Consider the following 15,204-nt stretch of genomic DNA (forward strand, 5'->3'; position numbering starts at 1 on the left):
TAGATAAAATAGTAAGTTATATATATATATATATATATATATATATAGCTGAAATCGTGTAGCATATTCCCTCTGTACTTCTATTATTATCATGGTATTAAAAATATTTCGTTATTTCCATTAAAAATTAAAGAAACTTTAACTTAAGCTTCATTTGCGCGGAGCCATGTGTTTCTTCAGCGTACTTTGACTAAGGTAGGCTAGCGAATTACTTAAAACTGTTTTTCCTACATTTGGTACAACGGCATGGCAGCAGATGCACTAATTAGAGGTAGAAATGAGTTGCTGCGAGCAAATGTCGCGCGACTGGTTGGCCATCAAACTGCTACTGTCTAAGCGGCGACAGCGTTATTCAAATGGGAAGCGTAGTAAAAGGAACCAGCTCTTTAATGTGCTTGGTTTTTCAATGTATGAATGACTACCGCAGTTTCCTTTGAAAAATAAGTAGTTTGATTCAATAGAAATAATGTTGTGCATCCGAATCCCTGAGAGCAGAAGGAGTTTCAAAAATACCTACGTGATATTAATATCTACATAATTATTTCTAGTTACGAGTATATTTTCTCTTAAAATTAAGATGTCTGTACACAAATGAATTTTATACAACCTTTCAATAGAGAATAAAAGACATTTGCGTCGAAATGTCAAAAACGGCAGCTTTGAAGAATCTTTCTTTTTCTCGAGATGAACGTTAATCTTGTTAAATCACCCTATATATATATATATATATATTATATATAGTGAATAAATGCACAACTACGGATGTATAACCGTAAAACGAGTAATGGCTGTAAGGCGCTGGTTTCTGATAGCTAGCGACAAGACTAAACTAGCTCGCTGCATTTTAGTGGCAGCAACGGAATGGCTCGCGAAGTGGAAACGCTGCTGGATTGGTGAAGAAGAGGCGCGTCGAACAACGAATAGTTGACCAACCAGATGGTATCAAAAACGCAATATTATCTGCGTGAGACATCCCGAATGGGGCACGACTACATGGGGCGGCTTCAAAAAGCTCTACGCGCCTTTCTCGGAAGGAAGGAAGCCGAGTCGCCCTAGCTATAATTTGTCGTTGCAGGAAAGATGCGGAGATGTTCGAACGGTTTGTGTGTGCCAAATAGTTTGTACGTCCACAGCTGGATGAGCTGGCAATCAAGCTCGAATTTAGCGTGTCCGTCGTGGTTAAGACACGTAAAACTGCGAAATCGGTTACCTTTGCGAACTTTAATATGAGTCAATTGCTATGCCAAGTAAATCCGAGTGGTGAGAGACTGTACGCAGAAGAAACCCGACACACGCTCCCGGCAACGCAGCTAGCAAAGGGAAACACCTGTGGCGTTTCCGATAAAAAGTACACCAACGCGCGCCCCCGCAGGTCGCGGTTGTCAGGGCAAGTCAAATTCAAGGTGTGTCGGTACTAAAGCTCGGAAGCCGTGATGCGGATTTGCCAACCCTTATTCCTGCTATTAAACAAACCATCTTCAATGCGTCAGTCAGGGCATATTACCTGACTAGCCTGTACTGGACGGCACTAATGAAGGTGTTGCAAAACGAATAGACGGGCGATGGGTTTATCGTTAACAAAACCAGGCTATACTAGACCAATCCAACGGTATCACGATCAGTCATGCTAAAATCAGCTAGAACCTTGTTCGCAATTTGTCGTTAGACCAGCTGGAGATAGACAAAATCGTGCATTGGCTGACGTCCTCTTTTCTGAACAGAGCCGTGTGAATTAAAGCACGTACGCAAGTGCAATGTTTGCGGAATTGCGAGAGAAAGCCGGGAATGTACGAGCTTTCGTACTGAGCATCAATGAATCCGCCTTAGACGGAGGGCACAGTCACGATCTCAACGAATACTGTGACAACAACAGGCCGTACTGCGGAACGAGAAAAAAACCTGCCTATATGGACCTGTTGGCGTTGGCTAGCGTGCGATGCGGAGACGTGAGGTTATAGAACGCCTCCGGATAAACGTGGTCAAGTTAAAGATTTTACAGATATATTAATAAATACAGTGTCGCCAAGCGTGGTCGAGTTATATATACACAGGTACGAATGGAACGCACAAGTGCTCATGTTGCTAGCTGGCCAACGGCCAAGCTGAACTAATCTGCTTCTGAAGAAGAAGCGATAAGGAAAGACTTTTTTTTTTTTACATATATTTTATACATGAAAATTAAAAGCAGATGACGTGGCAGTTAAAAATTAAAATTACGTTACGCGACAGCTCTCAGAGTACGTTTTGCTGACTTAGATTGGACAAAATGCTTTTGTCTTTATTGTTGTTTCGATTTGTCTGTGTTTAAATCTCTTTTCCCCCTCTCTTAGATTTTTCCTCTCGCTTTTAAGGGGTTTCACTGACTTCAGCTGTTAGGACACAACCGAGCTGCAATAGCTGTTGTCGAGCAACGAGCTATTGTCGGTGCAAATTTTTTATCCAGTTTTTATGCATCAGTAGTACAAGACTCGCCTAAAAAGAATAACAAAGGGAAGGAATTTTGGTAGCATTTCTGGATGGACCGCTCAAATAGTTGGCCGGGTCATTCGAATCTGGTAAAGCTAACACTCGCATCGCTATTCCTACTGAAACGGAAGGACGAAGTAAGCATCTATCTCAATTTGCTAGGGCTAATTAACCTCTCCAGAGCGCCTTTGCTATGAGGATGATATGCGTTCAGCGTGCGTATAACTTTAACAAATGCATAGAGGTAGGAACTTTGCTATGACCAATTGATCCGGCATCCACTGTCCTGGATCTCATCTGCAGAAGTAGGCGCTGCTGCTAATGGTAACTTAATAGATCTAACTTTTCTCTCAGAGAATTTGGCATTAGTTGTTATTTTTCTACACATTTTAACTTCACTTACACAAAAGAGTCTAAGGAAAATACTTCGACTCTTACATGTTGCAAATGCTAGCTCATTTAATAAGACGTTGCTTAGTGCCAGTTACCTTGCATATTGATTTTCTTATTATTCTTATTGTGTGCTTAATGGTAGGTGCTTTTTAGTAGATTCAACAGCAGAAGTAAATTAAAAAAATTAGAATGTTAACACGAAAAGGTATGCTATAGCGATAACAAGGTAACATTGGAATTGTCTAATACTTAATGACGCGCTAACTTTTTGTACTTTATCGCTTCAGATTCTGTGTGAGAAAGTGAGCATGGGCTTCTGGAAAGTCTATTGCAGAAGCGAACAAAGAGTTAAAAAAACTCAACCCTAGAGTAATGTAGGATCATCATTAAAACTGCACTGCCCTGGCGTTGCATTTTTTCGTTTACATTTGCAAAAAAATTTTTGGCTTGTTCACCATCCATGTTATAACCCACTTGATCGATTAAACAGTTCTTGGAATATTATAAATGTAACATGCTTTTAAGTAAAAAATGAGCTAAATATACTATATTTACAATTACATAGGAAATTCCAAATTGTTTTCCTGATGTATCTCATCTATTTTCCATAGTGCTATACGTTAGTTCATTGGATAATAGACAGAAGAGGATACCGTAACAATTACAAAATGTTTGCCCTAAGAGATATAAATCAATTTAGACAAAGGACTTCAGCTTTAAGAATCCCTGTCAGTACTAGGTAGTTTATTAGAAAATCGAACAGAGACAAAAGGAAAAAACATTAGAGTGTTTGAGCATGAATGCGCTTACGCTACCTTTTGACCGATTTCGAAAAGGCAGCAGGATCAACCGAAGGAATCCTGAGAGCACAATTATATCAGAGAGCATGGTCATCTGATCTGGTATCGCTGACGACCCATTTGCCGCTTAGGGCCTATTACGCTTTCTTTTTTTCTAGCTACAGGGGTCAATAAGTGGAGATGAGTGTCTTCCTCAATAGGAAATCATTTGATTCCTAGGAAACCTTCGACAAATAATAATATATTTTGTCGACGGCAAGAACTTGATTCTAGAGAGTTTTATACGATCACGAAAGGACGCTTGAATATGAAAAGCAACTTGCTGCTTAGTCTGTACGTATGCTCAGGCACAGATGAATCGAACGTTTTGTCCTATATTTTACAAAAATGCAGCGCGACGGATAAAGCAAGGGTTTTCAATAGTGATTGTTACGCGACGCGCCACAAAGAGAACTGACTTCATTAAAGAAAAATCAATTTCTACAATCAAAATACTAAGCATATAAACTATATTGTACAAATTAAGCATAATATAAAAACAACTAGGACCGTTATTGAAACGTGTCGAATGTTCAGTTTGGCCTTTGCAAGTTTAAAACTCTATGAAAAAAAAAAGGGAATGTTATTACACGCAAAGCTTTTTTCAAGGAAAGTGCGATTTCAAACCATAACATCTAATTTACTTTTATCCCAATGGCTGAAGAAGCAAAACATTTTACCAAATAGCAATATCGTTCTACCGCTAATCAAACAGAATGCTTGACTCGTACTGGGTGTGTTCTAATAAACAGACGGCACAGCCTCATGTCCCTCCGATATATTAAAATATCAGCTAGAAACAAAGACAGTAGTTAGTTGTTAGAATAAAATGAAAAAATGCGGCCTGTACTTTGCACACAGCTAATTCAGGTTCAACGAAATTATAAATAAGAGGTTTCTCTGACGATCATCAGAGCTCACATCAGTTCTCTTGCTTTTATTCACCCAACAGGAATTTCTGGAGGAGTTTCCCAACAGGAATGTTTTCCATCTATTTTTGTTTTGGTAACTACGTTCGTCCGTTTCTGTATTTTATTAATAACTACTTGGCGTAAAATTTAGGCTTTTTCAGGGTGAATGTAGCTCTGGTATCAAATTAGTAATGTGCTCAGTGTAGTTGCAGTGCAATCTAACAAGACCCGTATTTCCGTTATGAATGCCGTTACTCCACCGATGGAGTAAGCTTTCAGGTCGGTTTTTTTTCTATTTATATCCAAATTTTGAAATTTAAGTGATGCTTTGTCACATCCTAGATTTATTTTAATTATCTGCGGCTTTGTTGGCATCATTGCTCTCTGTTAAACTAGTAATGTACAAATAGCTTCGTTATTTTCTAGTGTAGTGAACTTCCTCTACGGCTGCGTTCAGTCTATTACCTTATACTTACTCATCCCGCTTTGTAGTATTTAGAGCACTGTCTGCTGTTTTTTGTTCTGCTGTTTAATTATTAAGTAACTAGAAGTTGAGACAACAAAACAAAATGGTCTGAGTGAACTAAAACCTAGCATCAGAAAAAGTCCCGTTGAGAGCGACGGTCTATGATGAGACCGGAACTACCCCCCCCCCCCCCCCGATCTTTTTGCTACACGCTACACAAAAGTTTCAAGATCCATGGCATATATTCAAAGGTGGACAAAAACTAGTAAAGGGCATATTCTTTTAAATAAGGCAACAAACCATATCTGTTGTAAGTGCTAAAGGTTATGGTTAACAACCGCTGTTTCGGATTTTTGTTAGAATCTTGGGCGGTCGTCGTGTTCTACAGTAGCATAGAGCTAAGGCTGGTTTCAACGATGCGCTAACAGAATCTGTCTTAGAAGGGTACTTTATGGAAGGGCGAGGCGTTAGTTTCATGCAGACACTTCTACACTGTTGGTAAGTATTTTTTAATGGCACAGTGAATGTCAAATTTTATTATTTTGTTTGTGATTATTATTAACTTTTGGTCAGCCTGGCTTTGTAGCCCACACCGAGTACAAGCCAAGTTCTTTATGTATGAACTTCCCCTAACTTCTTCAACCATGGTAAAGGTTCTCCTACACACACCTTAGGAACTGATCTCTGTCAAAGCGGTAGGAAGTAATTCTAAAATAACAAAAGATACTTTGGGATAGTACAGCTTTTTTGAAAAAAGAATATTATCGATGAACTTTACAAGTCGTTTTAAGAGGACGTTTGAAGTACTTGTTAGACTTCATTCGACTCAATTTCTTTTTCATGGTATTCTATTGTATGTTAAAAATAGGTCCTCGCCTCACAAGAAACAGTATTGCCCATTTGGGGGGTAATCGAAACTGTGTACTATCAGCCATTATAAAAGCATCTCTTATTTTTAGCTTATTCAGAAAGTTAGCTAGCTTGTTATAATCAAAAAGATTCTGTATTTTCTTCAAAAATTGTAGTGGATAATTATTGACATTTCTTCCAAGCAATCATTAAGCAATTTAAGAATATAATGCCGTGGATATCACGGCGAAGGCCTTTACTTTAGCATATTCTTGTACAGTCAAGGAAATATGTCATGCTAGATTATGCCAGCTTAAGGAGGTCTAATCTTTTAACGCAAGACCATAGTAACGTCTGGATCAGTGCAACATTTAGACTATAGTCCGTGAGCCACCAGATGAACTAAAAAAAAACGATGATTTTTTTTTGAAAACAAAGCACCTAAGGACGCTTCAATATTGACCTTATATGGCCAGGTTTAGCAGCAACTTTAATTACTTGATTTTGATTTATTAGGTAAACTTTGTACAGCGAGCAGAAATTGCTTTTGAGTTGGTGGTGTATGCCCTAGTACGCTCGTTTGCATTCACTAAGGCTCATCGTCAGTAATTTTTCTGCTGAAAGAAATGTTTTCCTGGCGGGTCCTTTCACTATGAGGTTCAGCGCTATTTATCAACAAATTACTAAGACTAGTTTTTTTGTTCTTATAAAATTTTATGTTGTTTAAATCAAGTTAGGAGACTCAAGGATGAAAAGTAGGACTGGACAATCCCCATAAGGGACGGGGAAACGGTCTTGTTTAGTTTTACAATTAATATCTCAAAACACAATTACTTGGCAGTCCGGTTGATGCACAAATAGGCATGTAGATTCACTAACTCTTTAAACTGATGTTATATAAACCACGTCTTGTTAGTTTAAAATGGGTATCTGTGTGTTATGTTAAATATATATACATATATAGATCGGTAGCTTGGTTGACTATCTTTCTGATGGTAATAAAAAGCTAAGCACTGAAAGTGCTTAGCTTTCATCATTCTGTCAAGTTTTAAAAATATATTCTTTGTAGAATCAAAGCAGTCTACTCAAAACAACAGCAAATTGAATGTTTCTCTGTATTACGTAGTATTTCAGCTGGCGCTATCGTTTATATTGCGTGTTCAGCTGAGACCGCTAAATGCTGTGTGCGTCTGTGTGTTGGAAACAGTCGTTAAAAAACAAAACGTAAAAATCGCTTCTTCTGTGATTCTAAATTGTCTCCGTCGGCCTTTTTCGAATTCATTTGTTGTTAGAATTAATCTTTTCTTTAAAGTTTAGTGTATTAGCTCTCGCGGAGCTTGCCCTTCTTTCTCTCCCTTCCCCACCTCTCTCTCTCTCTCTCTCTGCCTATTTTCTGAGCAGTTTCAGACAGGGTTTGCATCGACCCAAGAGACACTTTTTTGTTGCCACGACAACGAATTAGCAAGAACTGATATCCCCAACTCGTTCGTTTTCTTACAATTTATAGAATATTGCCCTTTATTCGCGCTATTTCAAAACTAGCCTGATGTCATTGAAACATTTAAGTGGACCCTTGTGACAAATGAAAGATCAACTTGTGATTAGGTTTTTGTAAGCGAGTGACAGAGCTGGTACGGCGGTATTCATCTGCTACATTTTACATCTCTTCCTCTTTATAAGTTCGCGAAAGTAAGACGGTATTGTAGAATTGCTTGTTTAGCTAATTGTTTAATTATGAACTCGGTCTGTGCACCTCCTGTTGACTGTGTGTTGTATTAGCATATTTCTGTACACTTGTATACTATTAATCACTTTTTCTAAGTTAAGCTTGTTTCTCGGTCGTTTTTTTTTTCGCTAATTTAGACGAGGTTGACGCCTGGCTGCCTCGATATTTTAATAAGATGTATATAGAAGATGGTCCATCGCACATAGTAAAGTCCTCATGGTCCGCCGTTTTACAAAGGCCAAAGGATTATCACTTTTGTTTATTTTTCGGATTTATGCTGATCAGTCTAAACCCGACTATTTTGATTCACCAGATCTTATGCAGACTGGCAAATACGAAAAGAACTCGACAGCTTAAGCTATCGTGGATTGTGTACCGCGTATATTATAGTCTGTTTACTAAGTCAATTAACACTTTTAGGGGTTTGACTCACTCACTTCACGTAGCACGTGTATACCCTCATTTCTACTACTGCTGAATGACAGGAGACAACTAGACGAATGAAGGGCATTATACCAATCCTCCATTCCTATAGTGTCCCAGTACAAAACATTAATTTGAAAAGCAGCGTTTTTTTCGCTACCAAAATTTTTGTCTAGATAGGTAAAGCATTTGTGCACAAGCCTTTGCACGGGATTCCGCACTAGTGCCGTCAGTCTTGGAGATTCATAAACTTTTACATGAAACATCACTACGGAGTATCACTTCACCGGAATAATTTCATGAAGAGGTGTAGAGAGCAAATAAACAAGCGTGATGCGCTCTCGTCTGCCAGCTTTATGGCATACTCTATATTTCACCAGTCTGGTAACCCACTGTCATCTTAACAGGCTATATATATGTGTATATATAAATCTGGCATATAAAAATGGATCAGTACGTAAGGGCCTGTCTAATGCCAAATGAACCGTAGTATATATGTATATTATATCTGTTTTTCCTCTACTTGTTGTGTTTTTGCGTACGTATGAGTTGCGTACGATAGCACGTAAAATTTGGTGAAACTAATATTAGCGTAGCTACGAACTTTTTGTCAAATCTAAATAAGATTATTGTTGTTAACGTTTTTTTAATTGATTGTAAGAGCTTTCAACCATATTAATAATAATACACACTTTTTCCATTTATGACCTTTTCTGTAAGCTGTAAGTATTCGAACAGCTAGTGCATTGGAACGTATAGCGGCGTAAAAATATTGAATTTGTCGCTGATAGAAAAATCGAACATACTGGCATTATCCTAAGCTAAAATTTATTGCAGAAGCCATAATAACAATAGTAGCGACTTCGGCGTTAAAAGCTTTAGTTTCTTCGAAAAATTTAAATAGTCAGCGTACGTCGATTTATTTCGAATCCATTTTAGCTGTTGGGGTCTTCTCTGTCGTGCGAAGAGAAGAAGAAACAGATTGTCGGTGACTTTTTGTAATATGTGTGCTTGTTTTTGTAAAATGTGTGTGTATTCACACGTATGTATGTTTGTTTTTCCGCTAATAACATATTCCATCGATTCGCCTTGCATCGTTGATCGAAACGTAGTGGCATCCGTTAGTAAAGTAAAAGGAATCGAATTTCTTTGGATGAACCACTGATTTTAGCAGCAGCAACCGTGCCGCTGCTCACGCTTATGTAATGTTTCTCTATACTTTAGGCCGAATCAAACAATGGACGAAATTAATGTTGTCTTTTACTTTTTCCCTGCTACGAAGCTGCTCCGCATTCGCTTCTGCCATTGAATTCCTGTACTTCGACTATCCAAAGCAGACATTATCTTCTATTCCTCAGTTCTATCTATAGTTTTTTTTGTTGGCGAAAAAAAAAACATCCGAGGCGTTCCTGTCATTTGTTCACAATGGTCCTATATGTTTGAAAAGGAAAGCTGTTGTTATCGCTAACACCACCAGAAAGTTCGAGTATCCGCGTCTTCTTTATGAAGTATTTGCTATTGTTACTTATGTTCTCACAAATTGAAACGGCGATTAGTGCGAAAAACAGTGCGGCAGGCAATCGTCAAGGGTCCTAGTGTCACACTTGATAGAGAACAAAAAACGTGTACCAGGCGATGAGGATATCTATTTTTTTATGATGAGGATTTATAACGAAGTGGATGTTTTTTAACAATTTAACAAACTTGCGGCAGATATGTCGCTTGAGGGCTTTATTCTATTGCCGCAATACTTTTCTTACAAAGAAAGCGTTAAGGCACTTTATTAACTCCTAAGTTATTGTGTATATCGAAAAACGTCCTCTTCTCAAACGCTTTAACGAAGTTTTTTGACCAATTATCAAAAATGCATAAATCACCTCAGTTTCCATTTGTGGGGCAACGTGTACACTGTTCCTTTGAAATTTAATTACAATACTTAAACTGATTTTCTATATGCCCTACATTTTGTTTATGAAAATTCCTGGATCACATAGTAATGATAATTTATGCTTATATTGCTAACTAGATAAAGACAGCCCATAGAAACAAATAAAAAATTTACACGGGCCATCATATACGGATATAATCTGCTTGAAGCGCTACCGACAACGAAAAGAATAGGACAAGCTCGTTAGACCAGACCCTGATTGGCTATTATCGCATATGGAATGCGGACAGAACTATACTGTATGGTGAGACATATACGTGAACAGTCAGCTTTGCCCATCCATATCAATTATATTCACGACAATTTCGCTTCAACGATTTGCCCTCTTACTGCTTCCATACATTGTCGTAATGACAGACGACCGCTGAATACGACCTATTTGCACAGCATCTCGCCAGTGTACATCGATAGCAACGAAAGTGCACAAGGCTTGTTATATTATTACATATATCCCTACGATAGTTCGGCACTGCACAAAGCACAGTTTTTTTTATTATTTTCCTTTACCCAATAATTTAACAAGTTTATTATTATAAGTTTCAATATATCGGTCCTTTTAGACCAGACATCAGCATGAGAAATACCTCTGTTTAGCGATATCACAGAGGTCGTTGCAAGTCGCCCGGGTCGAAACTGATCGTCATTTTAAAGATTCCGTCTTCGAAAAACCGGTATAGTATACACGCTTTTCAGCTCATATTTGAGTTGCATACCTTTGATAGAATACTTTCAGTTGGTTCCCAGGATATACTTGCCACACTTTACAACAGCGCGCAAATTCAAAATGACTACGTTTTTGACAATGCCTATATAAAGCTCTGCTCTCGCAACTAACTAAGAGAATGTTTTATCGCATATTGTGCTTGTTGATTGAATTACTTAACTAGAATGCGTAAAATTTCAATCTTATTAGGCCGTGACTCCGAGGCCCTAGAAGGATAAAGTACTAGAAGCATTTATACACAATGCTACGCATCATGTAATCACACCATTTTTACTTCGAAATTTTAAAACTGTACCTAAGGTTGCTCACACTGTTTTATGCTCTGTATTCAAATGAGGCTATGTGACAAACAGTCTGTATAGACTTTGAGTATTTGAGCCTGGCAACATATCCTGTTGATGTCTGAAACACCTAAGGTACCTGCATGAAGTAACATCTGAGCAATATCAGATACTTTTAGTGTTTTGGAACTACGTCTCATTCATAGGATCTGTAATATGTAAGAACAAAAATTTTGGCAGTCACACGTCTGAGGTGTTGATCAAAAAAGGGGAGTGAAAAGTCAGGGGTCTGATTGCAATTCACAAGCACTTTTATAGTCTCGATTGAAACTTTCCCTCAGTTATGATTAAGAAACAGGGATATTTACCTGTTAGAACAAATTGATTTTGCGTCGACAGCCAAGAAAAAGCGTTACAATTTTTTTAATTACTATTATTTTTGAGTCCTTTAAACGTTTGTTCACTACCTAAAATGGCCTAAAGTCACTAAGATTAATATCTAACTTTTCTGAGATTCTCGGCCTAGTTCATGTCCTTACTAACTTTAGTCCATTTCTTAAATATAGATTTACTTGGTCTATGGCTTCTAATTTTCTATTTATGCTATCACTACCGTGTTAGAAAATAAAGCTGACAGTTAGTGTTTAATACGCTGTAAGTAGTTTCCCAACCTGAAGAAAGCCTTCCCCGCGGTATACAGCTTAAGCTTCAATATCATCTTAGTTGTCTTTCTATAAATCGTTAGTTCCTTTATCAATTCCGCTAAAAAAAATGTTTGTTTAATTATAAGAACAAATTCGCGGTAAAAAAGACCAAGAATCAAAAGGAGGCAGTTGGTTTATAATGGATGTGTCAATTGTTGACATTTAACTTGAAACTGTGGGCCTACATTACTATTATTGAATGACCGCCATTTTTTATATTGATAACTCGTCTAAATGAATCGGTCTGCTCGTGTAGTAATCGATATAACTAACTCCTTTCTACTACACGAGTGTATATAGATGATCTTGATTAAGCCAAAATAGGAGAAAGCCTCACTGGACAAGTTAAATCCCGGAAGATTAAAATTTCCAATAATTACAACAAGTCTTCTAGTTTATTTTTTTTTATTTTCTAAAGACGGTCGCGGCACAATGAATTTTAGTGAAAGTCATCGCAACCAGGATATACCAAATATGGCTTTTAGCTTATCAGCTCTATCCAGCAGGCTCGCTATAGGGCAGACGGTCAAATGAATCAAACCCCTTAAATGCCAAGAATCAGCATCGTCTTAAAAATTCGGCCGCTGGAGCCACGAATCGCGTCGAAGGACCATTTTCGGTACTTATCTCTCTGTTTTTAGTATATACGAAGCGCTGGAATCCTAGATAGAAAGCATTAACGTTATGTAAGCAAATTTAATTAGCGGACGAAGACAAAAACTTATTCTTGGCAGAACCTAAAATACGCCATTTCGAGAATTAGCGAACTCGAATGGGTCGGCCCAAATATCGAGATATAAAGCCAATTCAAAAACCGTCGATATTTCAGAACATTTTTGCCGCATTGTGTCTCGAACTTATATATGGAAGAGGTTCACTTTGTACTCCAATTTCCCGTAAACGGCAGGGTATTACAAAAATAGGCAATGGCTTAAACTTGTGCAGGATTGAATTGTGGATGGGTTTGGGAATATTATTTTCTCATTTGTTTTGGAAACAGATCCAGTCGTGTGTCCGCTCCATCGTTTTTCATAATTAGCAAAATAGCATTAGCTTAGAGCAGCGGGGTTCCCTAAGTGGAAGGGGATGTCAACGTATCTAATAGAACCAGCTTGAGGAGGAGTGGCACGAAAAGCGCTCCGTAACGCAGTATTCTATCCCGCGGGATGAAGGGAAATATATACTACCTTTGATACCACACGAACAACCAGGTAAGAATAACGACATACCTGCATTTGTCGAAAGCCTGCCGGCTGAAATGGCTGTCTCAGACCAGACAGAATTAGCACCTTGATATGAGCCTTGCGCCTTTTGAAGCTTTGCTCTTTCCTCAGGCTCAGATCCTCATTTAAAAAGCTCTACGGTTTTCTAGGCGAGGGTTATCTTTCGGGTGATCTGTGTGTTTCGAATTCTACATCCGGTATCGCCGTTAGGCTTTTGTTTGTTGTAAACCTTGCCCTTCTTGTTTTTTCAAGACGGCTTTTTTACTTCAATACAACAGTACTGAGGGGGCCGCACTGGCTGAGCCGATCTCTTAACGGTCGATAGCGCTGCATATATAGTCAACAGATTGTGACATACTTCCTCGAGGCATCTCAGATGAGACTATGCCTACCGGATCCTAGCCGTGAGCTACAACCTGTCTTCTTGCTGTAATTCCACCCTCTTCAAGGGCAGGACATCCTATTAAGGTGTGGACTGCGTCGTTCTCTATTTGTAGATCACAGTAAACTAAAAAGTTCAGTGAGAGCTTACCTATTGTACCGATTCGGAACATGCCCCATGTCCTGATATCACCTGGGCGGGAAAGTACTCAATTTCTCTTTCCAAGCGATTTAGCCGCTTCTTGATGTCTGGTATGAAGCCCCCGACTTCTTTTTAGAACAGTTTTCATGGACCATTCGTTTCGCTATTCTGTTAACGTGGCCTTCGTTTCGGTCCGTTTTGTTTTCCTGCTAGCTATGCCTTTAAGCCGAAGTCATTTTTATTTTTCACTCTCGGGTCCCCAGTAAAAGCGTTGGCTAACACAAACATATCCGCTGATATGATTATTCTATGTGCCTGCGTGGTACACGACGCGGCCATCCTGTAGGCAGTACGCGGGATTGTTTGGTCCCTTTTGTGTTGATCGTCTTCTACATCCACTGTGGCTCCGATGAAGTTGAATAATTCTGCGATATTACGAGCCTACGACAGCCAGCGCCTTTTGGTCCATAAATGTTAAGAACGATCCTGGCTATTGAGTTCACTATTTTGTTTTTCTCTTCCGAGAACTGCTTCACCAGCAAACTCGATTTTATCCAAATCATCATTTTATTTTTATCAATTTAAATTTTATCATATTTATTTATTGGTCATTTAGTTTGATGTTAATGTAGTGCACTTATATGCAGTGAGAAAAATAATTTTTTTTTTCTGGAGCCAGTGTCAAATCGAATTTCGGCTTCTAGTTTGATATAGAAGGCAGTGTATTGTTTTTATGTAGCCCTGTTTTCACCGCCCTTCTACCCATACGCTGATGGTCAAATCCTCTGTATACACCACTCTTTCTACTTTCCGAAGCAAGTTTTGCAGTCGGAGAACATCGTTTTAAGTTAGTTAGTTCCAGAACAACAGGCCTAGAATCGACACTTAACCGCGGCCTTCGTAATCATGGATGTGTCCGTGCTCTTATTTCTCCTTTCCGTAGCTAGTTGACGACGACTTCTGCAAGGCACGAAAGGATGTTTTTGTATTAGTCTTTATAATTGCGGTAAAGAGGAACGTTCTTGTTAAAGACTTGTTTAATCAGGGATTCGAGTCTGTAGTCCGACACCGTTAAATAGCAGAGTCTAACAACCCAAGACTTTTTCAAGTTAAAGTAGATGCACAGTAGCGTCTATCGGTAACGTAAAAATACTCTTTTATCGCCTCCACAACGTGGCAAGACCCTGACCAGAACTAACCATAATACTTCAAATATCACACACAAACTAAAGTTCTTTGTTTTTTTTTCTATTATGAGTCGTGTTCCACAAAATATTTCCACTACTTTACTTTTGATGCGGTCAACATTGATAAGATATCGTGAAGATGGATGACTGAGAGATTCACGGGTGTTTTCAATACTCACCGAACGCATATATCAATCGAAACAGAATACGGGAGATGTGAACAGAATTTAAACGATAGAATACGGAATCTGCTACGACCATTTTCATTCACTTTGGGAAATAACTTTATTTCATAGCATTTTGAAGTGTCTTCAATTAGTTATTATTATCTTCAATTCACCCCCATGAATACGACGAGTGCAATGGGTCGATGGTGCCGGATCCTTGTGTGTGAATATTTCGTTGAGTTCGAGCAAGAAGGGACAGCGAAACGATGTGGGTTTCGGACAGGCCAAAAAAAGAAATGGAGCTCTACAAAAATCTAAAAAAAAACTATTGACAAAAAAGAAATCTATGCTGCTTTTCGATGGACGGTTCCGTT

General features: G+C 38.5%; 1 long non-coding RNA gene across 7 annotated transcripts in view; it reads right to left on the reverse strand.

Moving 5' to 3' along the window:
• LOC111267805 (uncharacterized) overlaps positions 1 to 15,204 on the reverse strand; it is a 105,863-nt gene that overhangs the window by 62,848 nt on the left and 27,811 nt on the right. For 5 of the 7 annotated variants that reach the window (XR_015313960.1, XR_015313957.1, XR_015313955.1 and 2 more), the window contains exon 2: positions 13,486 to 14,436. This is a non-coding gene — a long non-coding RNA (uncharacterized LOC111267805). Of the gene's footprint in view, positions 1 to 12,188; positions 12,393 to 12,959; positions 13,290 to 13,485; positions 14,437 to 15,204 lie in introns of those variants that run through there. The other 2 variants (XR_015313962.1, XR_015313958.1) reach the window with 2 other exon arrangements.

Source organism: Varroa jacobsoni, unplaced genomic scaffold (assembly GCF_002532875.2).
Source record: "Varroa jacobsoni isolate VJ856 unplaced genomic scaffold, vjacob_1.0 scaffold_1224, whole genome shotgun sequence".
In the NCBI taxonomy this organism is placed as follows: domain Eukaryota; kingdom Metazoa; phylum Arthropoda; class Arachnida; order Mesostigmata; family Varroidae; genus Varroa; species Varroa jacobsoni.